The sequence below is a fragment of the Schistocerca gregaria genome, chromosome 7 (genome assembly GCF_023897955.1).
Source record: "Schistocerca gregaria isolate iqSchGreg1 chromosome 7, iqSchGreg1.2, whole genome shotgun sequence".
Classification (NCBI taxonomy): Eukaryota; Metazoa; Arthropoda; class Insecta; order Orthoptera; family Acrididae; genus Schistocerca; species Schistocerca gregaria.
In genome coordinates this window covers 139,801,806-139,818,254 of record NC_064926.1, presented here as the reverse complement: position 1 = coordinate 139,818,254, position 16,449 = coordinate 139,801,806, and positions in this window count along the sequence as shown.

The following is a 16,449-nucleotide window of genomic DNA, read 5'->3' as shown; positions in this document are numbered from 1 at the left end:
AAATTAGGGACACTGTTGCTCCTGGGGTATCGGCGAGGACCATTCGCAACCGTCTCCATGAAGCTGGGCTACGGTCCCGCACACCGTTAGCCCATCTTCCGCTCACGCCCCAACATCGTGCAGCCCGCCTCCAGTGGTGTCGCGACAGGCGTGAATGGATGGACGAATGGAGACGCGTCGTCTTCAGCGATGAGAGTCGCTTCTGCCTTGGTGCCAATGATGGTCGTATGCGTGTTTGGCGCCGTGCAGGTGAGCGCCACAATCAGGACTGCATACGACCGAGGCACACAGGGCCAACACCCGGCATCATGGTGTGGGGAGCGATCTCCTACACTGGCCGTACACCTCTGGTGATCGTCGAGGGGACACTGAATAGTGCACGGTACATCCAAACCGTCATCGAACCCATCGTTCTACCATTCCTAGACCGGCAAGGGAACTTGCTGTTCCAACAGGACAATGCACGTCGGCATGTATCCCGTGCCACCCAACGTGCTCTAGAAGGTGTAAGTCAACTACCCTGGCCAGCAAGATCTCCGGATCTGTCCCCCATTGAGCATGTTTGGGACTGGATGAAGCGTCGTCTCACGCGGTCTGCACGTCCAGCACGAACGCTGATCCAACTGAGGCGCCAGGTGGAAATGGCATGGCAAGCCGTTCCACAGGACTACATCCAGCACCTCTACGATCGTCTCCATGGGAGAATAGCAGCCTGCATTGCTGCGAAAGGTGGATATACACTGTACTAGTGCCGACATTGTGCATGCTCTGTTGCCTGTGTCTATGTGCCTGTGGTTCTGTCAGTGTGATCATGTGATGTATCTGACCCCAGGAATGTGTCGATAAAGTTTCCCCTTCCTGGGACAATGAATTGACGGTGTTCTTATTTCAATTTCCAGGAGTGTATTTGTCCAATGAATACCCGTCTATCATCTGCATTTCTTTTTGTTGTAGCAGTTTTAATGGCCTGTACTGTAGTATCTTAGAAGACAGATTAAGGAAAGGTAAACCTTCGTTCCTAGCATTTGTAGAATTAGAGAAAGCTTTTGACAATGTTGACTGGAATACTCTCTTTCAATTTCTGAAGGTGGAAGGGGTAAAATATATGGAGCGAAAGGCTATTTACAATTTGTACAGAAACCAGATAGCAGTTATAAGAGTCGAGGGACATGAAAGGGAAGCAGTGGTTGTGAATGGAGTGCGACAGGGCTGTAGCCTCTCCCCGATGTTCAATCTGTATATTGAGCAAGCAGTGAAGGAAACAAAAGAAAAATTAAGAGTAGGTATTAAAATCCATGGAGAAGAAATAAAAGCTTTGAGGTTCGCGGATCACATTGTAATTCTGTCAGAGACAGCAAAGACTTGGAAGAGCAGTTGACCGGAGTGGACAGTCTCTTGAACGGAGGGTATAAGATGAAAATCAACAAAAGCAAAAGGAGGATAATGGAATGTAGTCGAATTAAGCCTGGTGATGGTGAGGGAATTAGATTAGGTAATGGTGGTGGTGGTGGTGGTGGTGGTGGTGGAGGTGGTTAGTGTTTAACGTCCCGTCGACAACGAGGTCATTAGAGACGGAGCGCAAGCTCAGGTTATTGAAGGATTGGGAAGGAAATTGGCCGTGCCCTTTCAAAGGAACCATCCCGGCATTTGCCTGAAACGATTTAGGGAAATCACGGAAAACCTAAATCAGGATGGCCGGAGACAGGATTGAACCGTCGTCCTCCCGAATGCGAGTCCAGTGTGCTAACCACTGCGCCACCTCGCTCGGTTTAGGTAATGAGACACTTAAAGTAGTACACGAGTTTTGCTATTTGGGGAGCAAAATACGTGATGATGGTCGAAGTAGAGAGGATATAAAATGTTGATTGGCAATGGCAAGGAAAGCGTTCCTGAAGAAGATAAACTTGTTATCATCGAGTATACATGTAAGTGTCAGGAATTCGTTTCTGAAAGTATGGAAGTGAAACATGGAAGATAAATAGTTTAGACAAGAAGAGAATATAAGCTTTCGAAATGTGGTGCTACAGAAGAATGCTGAAGGTTAGATGGGTACATCACATAACTAATGAGGAGGTATTGAATAGAATTGGAGAGAAGAGAAATTTGTGGGACAACTTGACTAGAAGAAGGGATCGGTTCTTAGGACACGTTCTGATGCATCAAGGGATCACCAATTTAGTACTGCATGGCAGCGTGGAGGGTAAAAATCGTAGAGGGAGACCAAGAGATGAGTACACTAAGCAGATTCAGAAGGATGTAGGCTGCAGTAGGTACTGGGAGATGAAGAAGCTTGCACAGGATAGAGCTGCATGAAACCAGTCTCAGGACTGAAGACAACAACAACAACAACAACAACAACAGTGTAGTTTTAGATGGAGGCTGACGAAAGGGCTCTACCGCGTTCTTCTAGATGTAATTGTAATAATATGAGCGTACAGATTCACATTTATAAAATTACGGAACTCTCTATTGTTTACTAGCTTTAGCGAGGATCATCTAGTATACACAGAAGAGTTCCTCTCCTGTTTCAGAGTCGTGCAACATGGGATATCCGCAAGCAGCATCAGGAATCGGCGGAGCTGCTTACGGCAGCGGAGGCAGGAAGGCGGAAGGGTTTCCAGCCTCGACGCGCACAAGGCGGTCGTTAATTGGTCGCAGCGCCGCTAATTGACTATCGGCGCTGTGGAGCCGCGAGCCCGCGCTTGTGTTTGTGCTGGCGGTAATCACGTTACAGCCGGGACGCGAACACCGCCAGCCAAGACTTCATTAAAATTCTGGCGCCGCCTTCCGGCTTTATTGGCCAATTTTGTTTTGGTTACGGGCTGGGCTTCCGCTGCCCAAAACAACACCGCGGGGGAGCAGATGCTGCCTGCTGCCTCGAGTCGGAGCGTCTGCGGTGCCGCCAGCTATGTCAGCTCCACACGGCAGAACTCTGTCGGCCGATAACTTCTCTCGGATGTGGGACCTCTAGGGCCGGAGGTTATCGTTGAATCAACCGGATTCCGGCTACATCTGTTTTCCTAACACCACTTCTCCTGAGTGTTAAAACCACTCAAAATAACCGGTTCTGGTTTTTTATTCCTATTATACTCTGCAATATACGTAGGCCGGTCGGAGTGGCCGAGCGGTTCTAGGTGCTACAGTCTGGAGCCGCGCGACCTCTACGGTCGCAGGTTCGAATTCTACGTCGGCCATGGATGTGTGTGATGTCCTTAGGTTAGTTAGGTTTAACTCGTTCTACGTTCTAGGGGACTGATGACCTCAGATGTTAAGTCCCATAGTGCTGTGCTCAGAGCCATTCGAACCCTTTTTTTTTTTTTTAATAAACGTTTAAGTCGAACAAAGATTTTGACTCCCTCAGTTTCAGGATGCCTACAATGAAGAGCCAAAAGATTATGACCACCTGCTTAATAGCTTGTTTGTCCTTCTTTGGAACGAAATACATAAATGATTTTGCGTATCAGCGAAACTGTCTCTAGGTTTGTTGAGGCTTTGAAACGTCCCCTTATTATAAATGACTGTGCTGATAAACCTCTTACGTTATTTGATTTTCAAACAGATGAGCAAAACTGAACGTACTTCGACATTTCTCTCTTTACTTATTCTGATCATCACTAAACTGACACACAATATTATTAGAGCAACGCAATCTGATTTTCAATAATCCCTACAAAAGAATGGCCCTGACTAACAATAACCTATACCTTTCATGAATCACTTACCTCTCAAAAATCTTCGTTAGTCGAACTAGTGCAATACTGCCAGCTAAATAAAAGATTCTAACTACTGAAGGCACTAACTCATGACAGGCATGGTTAGCAAATGAAAGATTTTGATAGAGAAGAGCCAGCCGGGGTGGCTGAGCGGTTCTAGGCGCTACAGTCTGGAACCGCACGACTGCTACAGTCGCAGGTTTGAATCCTGCCTCGGGCATGGGAGTGCGTGATGTCCTTAGGTTAGTTAGGTTTAAGTAGTTCTAAATTCTAGAGGACTTATGACCTCAGAAGTTAAGTCCCATAGTGCTCAGAGCCATTTGAACCATTTTGATAGAGAAGAAACAACGCATTTACCTTAATAGTGATCACGTCATTATATATATATATATATATATATATATATATATATATATATATATATATATATATATATATATATATATATCAGTTCATTACATCCAGTCTTACAAATTTCGTTTTCTGACAGATACACGTCCAGATTGTCCATGCTCAAAACTCTGGCATCTCTCCCCCCACATCCACCACTGCAGGCGGCTCACCTCCAACTGCGCAACGCCACTCGCTGTTCACATCCATCTGCCCAACACTACAATAGCAAATATTCCAACAATGCAAATCAGCCACAGACTGCACACAGCACAGTCAATGATTTTCATACAGAGCGCTACGTGGCGTTACCAATATAAAACCGAGCGAGGTGGCGCAGTGGTAAAACGCTGGACTCGCATTCGGGAGGACGACGGTTCAATGCCGCGTCCGGCCATCCTGATTTAGATTTTCCGTGATTTCCCTAAATCGCTACAGGCAAATGCCGGGATGGTTCCTTTCAAAGGGCACGGCTGACTTCCTTCCCGTCCTTCCCTAATCTGATGAGACCGATGACCCCGTTGTCTGGTCTCCTTCCCCAAAACAACCCAACCCAACCCAACAACAACAACCAATATAAAAACCTAAACAGCATACTTACAGCTTGTGGCATTAGATGTCTACACACAGGTCATATAATTCGTGTAAGTAACGGACGACTGATTTGCGTACGCGGTGACGGCGCTTAATAGCGGCCCCGATTGATTCCATGGGATTCACATCAGGCGAATTTGGCGCCGAGACATCAACTGAGTTTACTACTCCAGTGCTCCTCAGACCACTGCAGCAATGTTCTGGCTTCGAGACACGGACAATTATACTGCTGAAAGATGACATAGGTCGTCGCGGAAGGTATCAAGCATAAAGGGATGCAGGTGGTTCGCAACTGTCAGTGTGTCTTCGATTACTACCACAGGACCCATCAAAGCGCAGCAGAATGCCATCCATACCATAGTATTGCTCGCACCATCCCTGCGTCCGTCGCATGTTTCGAGCCGCCGTTTACTACGGTGACGGCGTTTGTGGAGACAGCCATCTACCTAGTGCAAAAAAATGTGATTCAGCGAAAGAACCGAGACGTTTCCATTTATCGATTATCGTATTCCGACGGTCGCTTGGCCACTGCTCAACATGTGAACACATAGGGACAGTCCACTGCGGAGCTGCACTATAATTGATGATGTCGTTGGGTCAACATGTGAGCGCGGATGGTTGTCTGCTGCGGAGCTCGATAATCAACAACATACGATAAAAGGTGTGCTCCGAAATACCTGCGCGTGGAACAGCACTGTGCTCTTTCGGCAGAGAAGTCGCAGGTCACCATCTATCCTACTTTAGCTACATGGTATTTCTCGTCCTTAATATTCTTGTGGTAAAGCAGTTTCTCCTGGTGTCCCTACGGGAGGAGCTATTGTTACTTCAGTGACCGGCGCTCAGAAGCGTCTCCTCAAAAGAACTCTCGTCAGGTGAATGGCCTTGGCCTTTCAGGATCACGACGCGTACCTTCAGGGACCTCATTCGGCCTGCATGACCCAATTACACCTGCTCCCTCGCAGCTCAACTTAATATACAAATACGTATATGAATGTTAACTGCATTAATTTGCTACTGGCAGTGAGAAGTTCTGATATATATAATTACTTAATGGAGATTAATTATTGTGGTATAATTTCGTATTAGTGATCGGACAGTTTTGGGAATAACATTCACGTATCACAAACGCACATTTTCAATAATTTCTTCCTTAGATGAAGGCCAACATTTAACACCAGCCGATATCTCTTTGCCTGAAATTTCCTCTTTGAATGTGCTAATATGCATTTTATGTCCTCCTTGCTTTGTCCGTCATTTGTTATTTCGCTTCCATGATTCCAGAATTCCAACTTCGTGGTCCCCAATTTTGACATTAAGTTTACCAGTAATAACGTTTCTGTTCTCCATTACTTTCGTCTTTATTCGGTTTACTCACCATCCGTAAACTGTCCTCATCAGACTGTTCACTCCATTAAAAACGTCCTGTTATTATTTCTCACTTTCACAGAAATTTACAATTTTGTCGGCGAATATTATCACTGACAGCGTTTCACCAGTCTTTTCCTACAGCTTAAATTAACTTTTCTGAGAATTTCGAGAATTTTACATTATTTTACATGGTCGAACGCTTTTACCAGATCGACAGAGCTGATGAACATATCTTGATTTTCCTTAAAGCTCCCTCCCACTGACAATCCCGTGTGAAATGGCTCTCTGCTGTCCTTATCTTTCCAACAGATATACCGATCATGTAGAAGATGCTCAGATTTCCTTTCAATCATCACATATTTTAAGGACTTAAATAATAGGGTAGTTATATCTGAAAAAAGAAATTAAAGTCCATAAGGAATTAAGCAAGGCAGAAAGCGCCGACTCTTGAAGTTATATCACAGGATGCAATCAATCACACTAGGTAACGTCATAGGGCATGAGTCTACAGACACCCGGAAGAAATGTTTCGCAGTCTATCATCTACAGTCGAGCACGGCTGACAGAGTCAAATTCCCGTGGCCGTAAAGGAGCCCTAGACCGTAGATTCGGTAGAGCTCGGCACCGCAGAGCGAAGACGTACTTCCATCTGCAATGGCGGTGAGAAGGTGGTGGTGAAACGTAACTGGCGATCTATGCGTGGGGTGACTGTCCAAAGAGAACCGACATCCGATGCTGCTGATATTACTGGAAACAAATTTCCAGGTGTTGAAAGAGCCAAAAATCGTCACGCTATTCTTCAAAACGTTAGTCCAGGTTCTAAACATTCATGGTGGTGTCTGTTTGTTCTATATCGTGTCTCCCTACCACTTTCGCGCAACGACGCTCTGAGCGTGTTTTTTAGGGAATTAACTAGTTTGAACCTGGGACCTGTTGCTGGTAAGGAGACGCCAGACCACACATGACATGTAGAATTCAGAAGAGTTCAGTGAGACTAGCGATGATATAACCAAATACTAAATTATCTCAGCGTCAGCTCCACTGCACTCCCTGTAAAAGAATCTTAATACTAACTAAATTTAGTGGAAGGGGTTCAAGGCTTTCCTATTTTTAGTTAGCTGGTAATATAACGTCGAAAAAGCAGTTAAGTTTACAATTGGAAATTTTATTTTACTCACAAAACATTGTTTATATATTGCACTATTGATAAAAGGAAGTGTTTTGATACAGGATGGTAAAAACCAACAGGGTCCAACAAAAATGTGAACGAATTTTCCCTGAATGGGTTTCCAAGTTCTACAATGGATCGAAGGATGACCTATGCCATATCACATCTATAATCTAGGTTTAAATTAAGTTTCACAAAAGAGAAAACTATCAACATGGTCTACAGTGACCCTCAATTATCTTTAATAACTTATCTAACTTGTCGTAAGTTACAGTGGCTGATGTGGCTTCTCAATAACTATATAAAAGAAAAATCATCGCCTTTCAGATCTGTTCTTCAAGTGGCAAATGTGAACACCATGAGTTTTAATTAACTATCGACACTAGTATTACGCAAAAAAGGGGGTGTAACAGATGAGACTTCTGCAGTTCTGAGTGAAGCTTTATGCGCTGCTAAGCGGCATCGCGTGCATTTATTACCTTGTCGCTGTTCGTCAGGGGGGCGGCGGCCTGCGCAGCAGCCGTCCAGCTCGCCGTCTCGGAACTAACTCTCCTCTAACTTCTCCTTACTACAATTTACCGAAGTTGGTTTAAAAAGAAACTATCTGGCTGTGTTTTCATCTGACCAATCATGGTCTCAATGTTAACCTTAAGCTCCGCCTACAAAAATTCAGTCTATCCAATGAGAAACGTTATACTTTTCGTGGTGGGGCAATGTTTTTAAAGTTTGCAAAGTAACAGAGACGCTAAAAAGTCACGCTAAAACCTGCAGCTGGTGTGGTCCTTTTAGCGTTATCGTAAGATCTATACTGTTCTTCTGGAGGGCTCTAGCTATTAACATGGGCTGGGGGGTTGTCCTTGACGTAACAGGGACGCGAAAAAGTCTCACGCTAAAACGTGCGGGTCGTAGACTTAGAGGAAGGATGGCGACGTGGGTGTCCAGTCCGTCCCTTATCGTAAAGGCCTTCTAGCTTAACACGGTTCTGCTCTCGGCTTCTGTCCTCGTTTCTCCCCTCGGAACTGCGTCGGTCTCACAGTGGGAAGGTACGACATGCATTTAGGCATTCTTGTGTTAGTCTGTGGTATTCCATTTGCTCACTCGTTACTCGTATTAATTTGGTTAATTTAATGTCACGATTTATTCGGAGCTATGTGACATACTACTGGATTTGCTTATCATGGAAGGTGTTGGATTTGCCTGACACCTTACAAGGTGTGGAATATTTGGCGTAATCAATGTGGTACTCATTAATTTTTAGTCGTTGGCGTCATCATTTTCTCTTGGTCCAGTAGCGCAGTAATGCTCTATGTGCGCAGCAAGTCGGGTCATTTCGTTGCCTCCTGTAGCCGACCTAATTACGCAAAGCCGAAGCGACGTCCTAGTCATTTCGTGAGTTGATCAAGAAGGCACTCTCAGCGCTCGTTTCCGCGCCGTTTAGCATTGTCTGCAGTATCCATAAGTTCGATTCTGCTGTGATGACGCTTACAACAGCAGCGTACTTCACTACTCGCATAATCATACTTTCATACAGGATGAGCTCTTGAGAGTAATACAGACACTGCGATATCATATCTATCTGCCGATACCGAGCAAGTGACTGTAAAGTACAACGTCTGACGTGTACGGGAATATGTACAATATATGTACAAGTCGCAGACGCATGGTTGACGATTTATGGAAGTTTGGGTGTGGCCGCGAGTCGTGTACAGATGATGGTAAGGTGACTGCTTGCGATAAGCGGGAAATCCGGGTTCGAGTACTGGACCGGCACAAATTTTCACTGTCGCCATTCCATTCTATAGCTGATGGCACTCCTTATTCCCAATTTAATGTGTCTTACGTGGAAAATTCGTTCTTATACATAACTCTGTAGTTAGGTGACATGTCACAGCCACTGCACAAGTAACTTGTAAAAGAGGCCCCGTGCTGTGTAGAATCGAAAGCTGGTAAAGCATGAAGGAAGATAGCACTGAAATACTAATGGCCTTCTACGCCTTGGAGAATGTCTTCTGCTAGGCGTTGGAGCTGGTGAGTAGCGAGGTAACCACGCTAGAAGCCTAACTGGCGGTTTGGGACGAGCCCCTCCGTATCAACGCCCCTTTGAAGACGCGTCAGGCATAGCGTCTCAAACAGTTTTCACAGCCTGGGAAGGCGGCTTATTGGGCGATATCTTTGGATATCACGCATCCTTGCCATGTTTCGGGAAAATTTGGAAATTTGTGGTAACCTCTGTGGGACCAAACTGCTGAGGTCATCGGTACCTAGGCTTGCACACTACTTAATCTAGCTTAACCTTACTTACGCTAAGGACAACCCACACAACCGTGCCCCAGGGAGGACTCGAACCACAGGCGGGAAGAGCCGCGCGAGCCGTGGTGAGGCGACCTACATCGCACGGCTACCCCGCGCGGCAGGTTTCGGGATTGCGGCGATCTCGGAGTCATAACAGACTATCGGAAATCCTCCTGGGCTGAGTATTCGATTGAAGGTTATTGCAGATAGGCCATTTTGACACCGGTGAAGTCAACCAGTTGGCAGTCTTGAGTACATCGCTGTTGTGAAATCTTTGCTCATCTAACCACTTTTCCAAGTGCGAGAGGGTGAAACACACTACTGGCCATTAAAATTGCTACACAAAGAAGAAATACAGATGATAATCGCGTATTCATTGGACAAATATGTTATACTAGAACTGAAATGTGATTACATTTTCACGCAATTTGGGTGGATAGATCCTGAGAAATCAGTACCCAACCACCTCTGGCCGTAATAACGGCCTTGATATGCCTGGGCATTGAGACGGAGCTTCGATGGCGTGTACAGGTATAGCTGCCCAAGCAGCTTCAACACGATACCACAGTTCATCAAGAGTAGTGACTGGCGTATTGTGACGAGCCAGTTGCTCGGTCACCATTGACCAGACTTTTTCAATTGGTGGGAGGTCTGGACAATGTGCTCGCCAGGGTAGCAGTCGAACATTTTCTGTATCCAGAAAGGCCCGTACAGGACCTGCAATATACGATCGTACATTATCCTGCTGAAATGTGGGGTTGCGCAGGGATCGAATGAAGGGTAGAGCCACGGGTCGTAATACATCTGAAATGTAACGTCCACTCTTCAAAGTGCCGTCAATGCGAACAAGAGGTGACCGAGACGTGTAACCAATGGTACCCTATACCATCACGCCGGGTGATACGCAGGTATGGCGATGACGAATACACGCTTCCAATGTGCGTTCACCGCGATGTCGCCAAACATGGATGGGACCATCATGATGCTGTAAACACAATATGGATTCATCCGAAAAAATTACGTTATGCTATTCGTGCACCCAAACGTCGCTGAGTACACCAGCGCAGGCGCTCCTGTCTGTGATGCAGCGTCAAGGGTAACAGTAGCCATGGTCTCCGAGCTGACAGTCCATGCTGCTGCAAACGTCGTCAAACTGTTCGTGCAGATGGTTGTTGTCTTGCAAACATCCCCGTCTGTTGACTCAGGGATCGTGACGTGGCTGCACGATCCGTTACAGCAATGCGGATAAGATGCCTGTTATCTCGACTGCTAGTGATACGAGGCCGTTGGGATTCCGCAGGGCGTTCCGTATTACCCTCCTCAACCCACTTATTACATATCCTGCTAAGAGTCATTTGATCTCGACCAACGCGAGCAGCAATTTCGCGATACGATAAACCGCAATCGCGATAGGCTACAATCCGACCTTTATCAAAGTCGGAAATGTGATGGTACGTATTTCTCCTACTTACACAAGGCACCACAACAACGTTTCACCAGCTAACGTGTAACCTCCCCCTCACTTATCGACCTTAATGACAGTGAAAAGTTAAACCGCGTTTACCTAATGGAAATTTGGGATAAGCAATCGTCACCGAAGTTAATCTGTCGGTAAAGAGGGAGGAGAGGGTTACATCTAAATGAAAGGAATTAACAATTAACTAGTGTAATTATTGAGATTTGGGGAAAATTACGGTCGCCAGTACTATGGACAATTACTATACTAACTGAAAAAGAAAGGTTATTGCACATATAATTAGCACTAGAAGCGTGGCAACTGAAGGTTGACACGTGTAGTGTGAAAACTGAAAGTTTGTCTGAAGTAATAAATTTCGCTACACTCTGACTTAATTTAGCAAAAGAATTAAAAAAACCGGAAAAGTGAAAGTTAATTTAGTGACTGAAATTAATAGTGAGCTTTGTTTCTGAAGCACAACGAAATTCAATAAAATAAGGTTAGGCTTGGGCTACCTCAACAATCATTTCAAAAGCTACTTGAATCTACGCAATTCAGAAATAAGAGATTTAACTTTGAACTTGAATTTAATGATTCTGAACAATTAAAAATAGTAAAATTTAGTACGTACCAAGCTGAGCTGCAGTCGCAGGTAAGCTAAAATACGGTAACAAAACTCGCACTCTTAATTTGTGCTTGTGTAATCTAAATATTGTAGCCAGCTATGAATACCTTAACTGAACTTTGAAATTAAAGCAGTGAAATCGAATGATATTGCTTTAATGCTGGCGTTTGAATTTCAACGACTTTCTGGTTCATTCTGGAAAAGGAAGGGATCCTGCTTGGTAATGCAACAAAGGTTAAAGCTACGTTGGTGTAATTTAGTGTTAAAAATTTAGCAGTTTGAAAAGCTGAGGTCTGCCATACTGTTCTAAAACTTTACGTGCCACCGGTCTTCCTTGTTGGTTGATTGAAGGTTTGAAGTCGTCGATCGAGGAGGTGGCGACAGTCACTCACACTCGGCCGTCGCTGTTGCAGAAGCTGGTCTACAGCCGAAACGGACTTTTGATGTGTGCCAGCTAACGCTTCCCGTCATAGCAATTCGAGCGCAATTACATACTGCCAAACCCCGAAAGCGCGGCAACTCGCGGGAGCGTCACACAACACACCTGCTCCACTGCACTACTCCAGCCAGACTCTATCTCTGCCCGCATTCCACGCGCCCTAGTTCACACTACCAAAGATCCTAAACACTTTGGTTCTCCACACGACCTATCGATGTATTCGTTCGATAGTATAGACCCAGCGTAAAAATACAAATAGTATTTACAAAACAAACCAATTATATGTAAACATAAATGCATGTATATACAAATAGTAAAACAATTACAATATACAAAGACACAGAAACGTCATATCTTTAGGTAACAAAATAAGGAAAACAATTTAAAGTACAATAGATGGAAATAGGAGGATATGCATTTCCGGCGTTACAAACGCCGGTCATCTGCTGTTGGTGTATGAGAAATCGGTTGGAAACTTTCCTCACGTCAGCAAGTTGTAGGTGTCTCCAGCGGCGCCAACCTTGTGTGAATGCTCTGATAAGCTGATTATTTGCATATCACAACATCTTTTTCCTGTCGGTTAAATGTCTCGTCTGTAGCACGTCATCTTCGTGGTGTAGCGATTTTAATGGGGAGTAGTGTAGTCGCTTGGTGCAAGGTCAGAACTGTAAGGAGAGCGCTGAGAAAGTTCCCAACAGGATCTTGAATCTTCGCCTTGGTTTTCACAGCGGTGTGAGGAAGAGCGTTGGCGTGAAGGAGGATTATGTGAGACGACAGTTTCCCACGGCGTCAGTTTCGGATCCCAAGTCTCGGTTTGGTTAGCGTTTCAGAGTATGCAGCAGCTGTAGTTGTTGATCCACGGCCCAGGAAATCAGTCAAATGGATGCCCTTTTACTCCCAATAAACGGTAGCCATCATTTTTCGATTCGATGAAGGAAACCGCTTGAACTTTTTTTGTTTGGGGGAACTTGAATGACACCACTGCATTGACTGTAGTTTCGATTCTACGTTGGTGTGCGACGTCTAGTCACCCGTAACATTGTGGGAAATAAGTTACTTCCATCTTGTCTACAGCGCGCCAAAAGCTGTCGTGACGATGGGGACGACACTATGAGGGCTGAGACTTGATAAATACAAATAAAACAGTCCCTGCGCCAGTCATTTGTTTATTTTGCCAGTTCGAGTTTCGATGGTTCCCACCATCTTCAGGTGGAGAAGTGTTTATTTACGTGGCTGATGTTGGTGAAGAATGCCGACGTCTTTTCACAGTCGCAGACCAAGGGCAGTGTCGCTTATTTTACGTCTTTTGATAGCGATATAAACTGTTGATTTATGAAAGGCACATGAATTTCTGACAGTGAATTGTTCGTACAGGGACGATAAAGCTGTAATAGGTCCGCATACTGTTGCCTGATGTATTGCTCTCCACTGTATATTTCATTTACACAGTCGTTTGAAAGAAGCTGTACAAGTTACAGATATGTTTGTTCGCATTTGAGACTGAGAAACAACGTTAAATAAATTTTACAAAAATATGGTCTTCTTTTTTAAGTATATGAATGGGCAGCATCAGACTAGTGACAGGTGCACAACTCAGTTGCTATATTAGATAACTGAATGTACAGCTTTTTTATAATGTGAATGTGCTGCAGCGTTGGATACAAAAGTAATAATTAAATAGGTATGTTCTTATATACAAGAAGATTTCAACAGGTCATACATATGTATTGTAGGCTGAACTTATTGAGGGATGACTGGGACTGATTACATTAATTGCATTCTTTCTTGCGGCATTGGATACAAAAATAATGAATAAATAATTATGTACGTATATATGTTTTCCTTGTACACACTTCAGTTATCGTATGAAATTTTATAAATAAAAAGATTGCAACAGATCATGCATATGTATCGTAGAGTGAACGTATTGAAAGATGAATGGAAGTGATTACATTAATCGCTGTTCATTGAGATTGTAAATTGTTAAAATTCTTTAAGTGCTTTCTCAAAACTTTTGAATAAGTTGGTTGAGCCTGTTTCACTGTTGTCATTTAGTAGATGTTACTAAGTTTTTTTCTATGTATACAGATTTACAATTTTTCATATAGAGACATTTATTCAGTGTGTGTAGCATTTCAAGGTTGCTTTCTAGACTGTCAAATGGATGACCTGTATCCTATAGATGGGAGGGTATTGCAGATTTGTGTGATGTGCTGTATCAGAAGGCGTTGATGTGTTCTTTAAACAATTCTCCACCTGGAGATGATGGTGTGAACCCTCGAAACTCGTATTGGCAAAATAAACAAGTGAAAGATGGAGAAACTGTTTTACTTCTACTGTTATGCACTATGCACTCTTAGCTCCTTGTGCTGATCAGTGAACATTTTCGGAATCCGCCTCGCACACTGTTTGCTATATCCAAGCTGTTCAGTGATAATTCTGTAAACTGACGTTCGAGCAATGTTTCGGAAATCATTAGCCAGCCATTAATTGCTAATAACTTCGAAATTTTTAGTTCACTTGATCAACGATGTCCTCGACCTGAATACTGGGTCTGCCAGTTCACTGTTCATCGTGAACATTTGTGTGACCATTTTGAAATTTTCGACACTATTTTCGAACCTGTCTGTCGCTCACTGTCTCAGGTCCATACACTAGGCATAACTCACAATTTTTAAAGCCGCTGAAGATCATTTTACCATCAAAAATCTCATCACACGACGCACTTCACAACTTGCGGGGACTACGATAGTCTCGGCCATTGCGATCTGATCTCCCCGACTGGGAAGCAGCTATTAAACCAAATTAACACTACAGTAGTTTCACCAAGAGCCGGTAGATAGCGCTACATGCGTGAAACTTCAATCAGCCTACTACAAGTGAAATATTGGCTTTGGAATTCGACTTGTAGTTCATCAGGTGGAGCTTTGCCCAGTCGGTGGGCCCGTGTCGCAGTACCGTTGTGGCAGGCCTGCTACACCTGCCATGCCAATGGACTCCCACAACAATATGTCTGCACCGCAGATGGTAAATTTGTGTTATTGTTGTAGTCTTCAGTCTAAAGATTCGTTTGATGCAGCTCTCCATGCTACTGTATCCTGAACAAGCCTCATCTCCGAGTAACTACTGGACCCTACATCCTTCTGAATCTGCTAACTGTATTCATCTCTTTGGCTCCCTCAACGATTTTACCTTCCACGCCTCCCTCCAGTTCTAAATTGGCGATTCCTTGATGCCTCAGAACGTGTCCTACTAACTTCTTCTAGTCAAGCTGAGCTGCAAATTCCTCTTCTCCTCAATTCTGATCAGTACCTTCTCATTAGTTACGTGATCTACCCATCTAATCTTCAGCATTCTTCTGCAGCACCATGTTTCAAAAGTTTCTATTCTCTTCTCGTCTGCACTGTTTATCGTCCATGTTACACTTTCATACATGGCTGCACTCCATGCAAATACTGACACTTAAATCTGTGCTCTATAATAACAAATTTCTCTACTTCTGAACCGCATTCCTTGCCATACCCAGCCTAAACTTTATATCTTTTTTATTTCAATCCGCATCATTTATTTTGCTGCCCAAGTAGCAAAGCTCATCTATTACTTTAAATGACTCATTTCCTAATCCAGTTCCCTCAGTATTATCCGATTTAGTTCTACTACAATCCATTATCCTCGTTTTGCTTTTGTTGATGTTCATTTTATATCCTCCTTTCAAGACCCTGTCCATTCCGTTCAGCTGTTCCTTCAAGTCCTTTGCTATCTCTGACAGATTTACAACCTCATCGGCAAACCCTGAGGTTTTTATTTCTTCTCCTTGGATTTTAATTCCTGCGCCAAATTTTTCTTGTATTTCCTTCACTGCTTGCTCATTATACAGACTGTATAACATTGGGCACAGGCTACAACCCTGTCTCACCCCCTTCTCAACCACTGCTTCCCTTTCGTGCCCCACGACTCTTTTAACTGCTATCTGATTTCTGTACTAATTGTAAATAGCCTTTCACGAAACGTATTTTACCCCTGCCACCTTAAGAATCTAAAAGAGAGTATTGCAGTCAGCATTGTTGAAAACTTTCTCTTAGCCTACAAATGCTATAAACGCAGGTTTGCTCTTCCTTAATCTAAGATAAGTCGTAGGGTCAGTATTGTCTCGTGTGTTCCTCCATTTCTATGGCATCCAAACTGACCTTCTCCGGTGTCTGCTTCTACCAGTCTTTCCGTTCGCCTGTAAAGAATTCATGTTAGTATTTTGGAACTGTGACTTATTAAACTTGTAGTTCAGTAATTATCACACCTGTCAGCAGCTGCTTTCTTTGGAATTGGAATTATTATTCTCTTCATGAAGTCTTACGGTATTTCGCCTGTCTCATACATCTTGCTCACCAGATGGAAGAATTTTGTCAT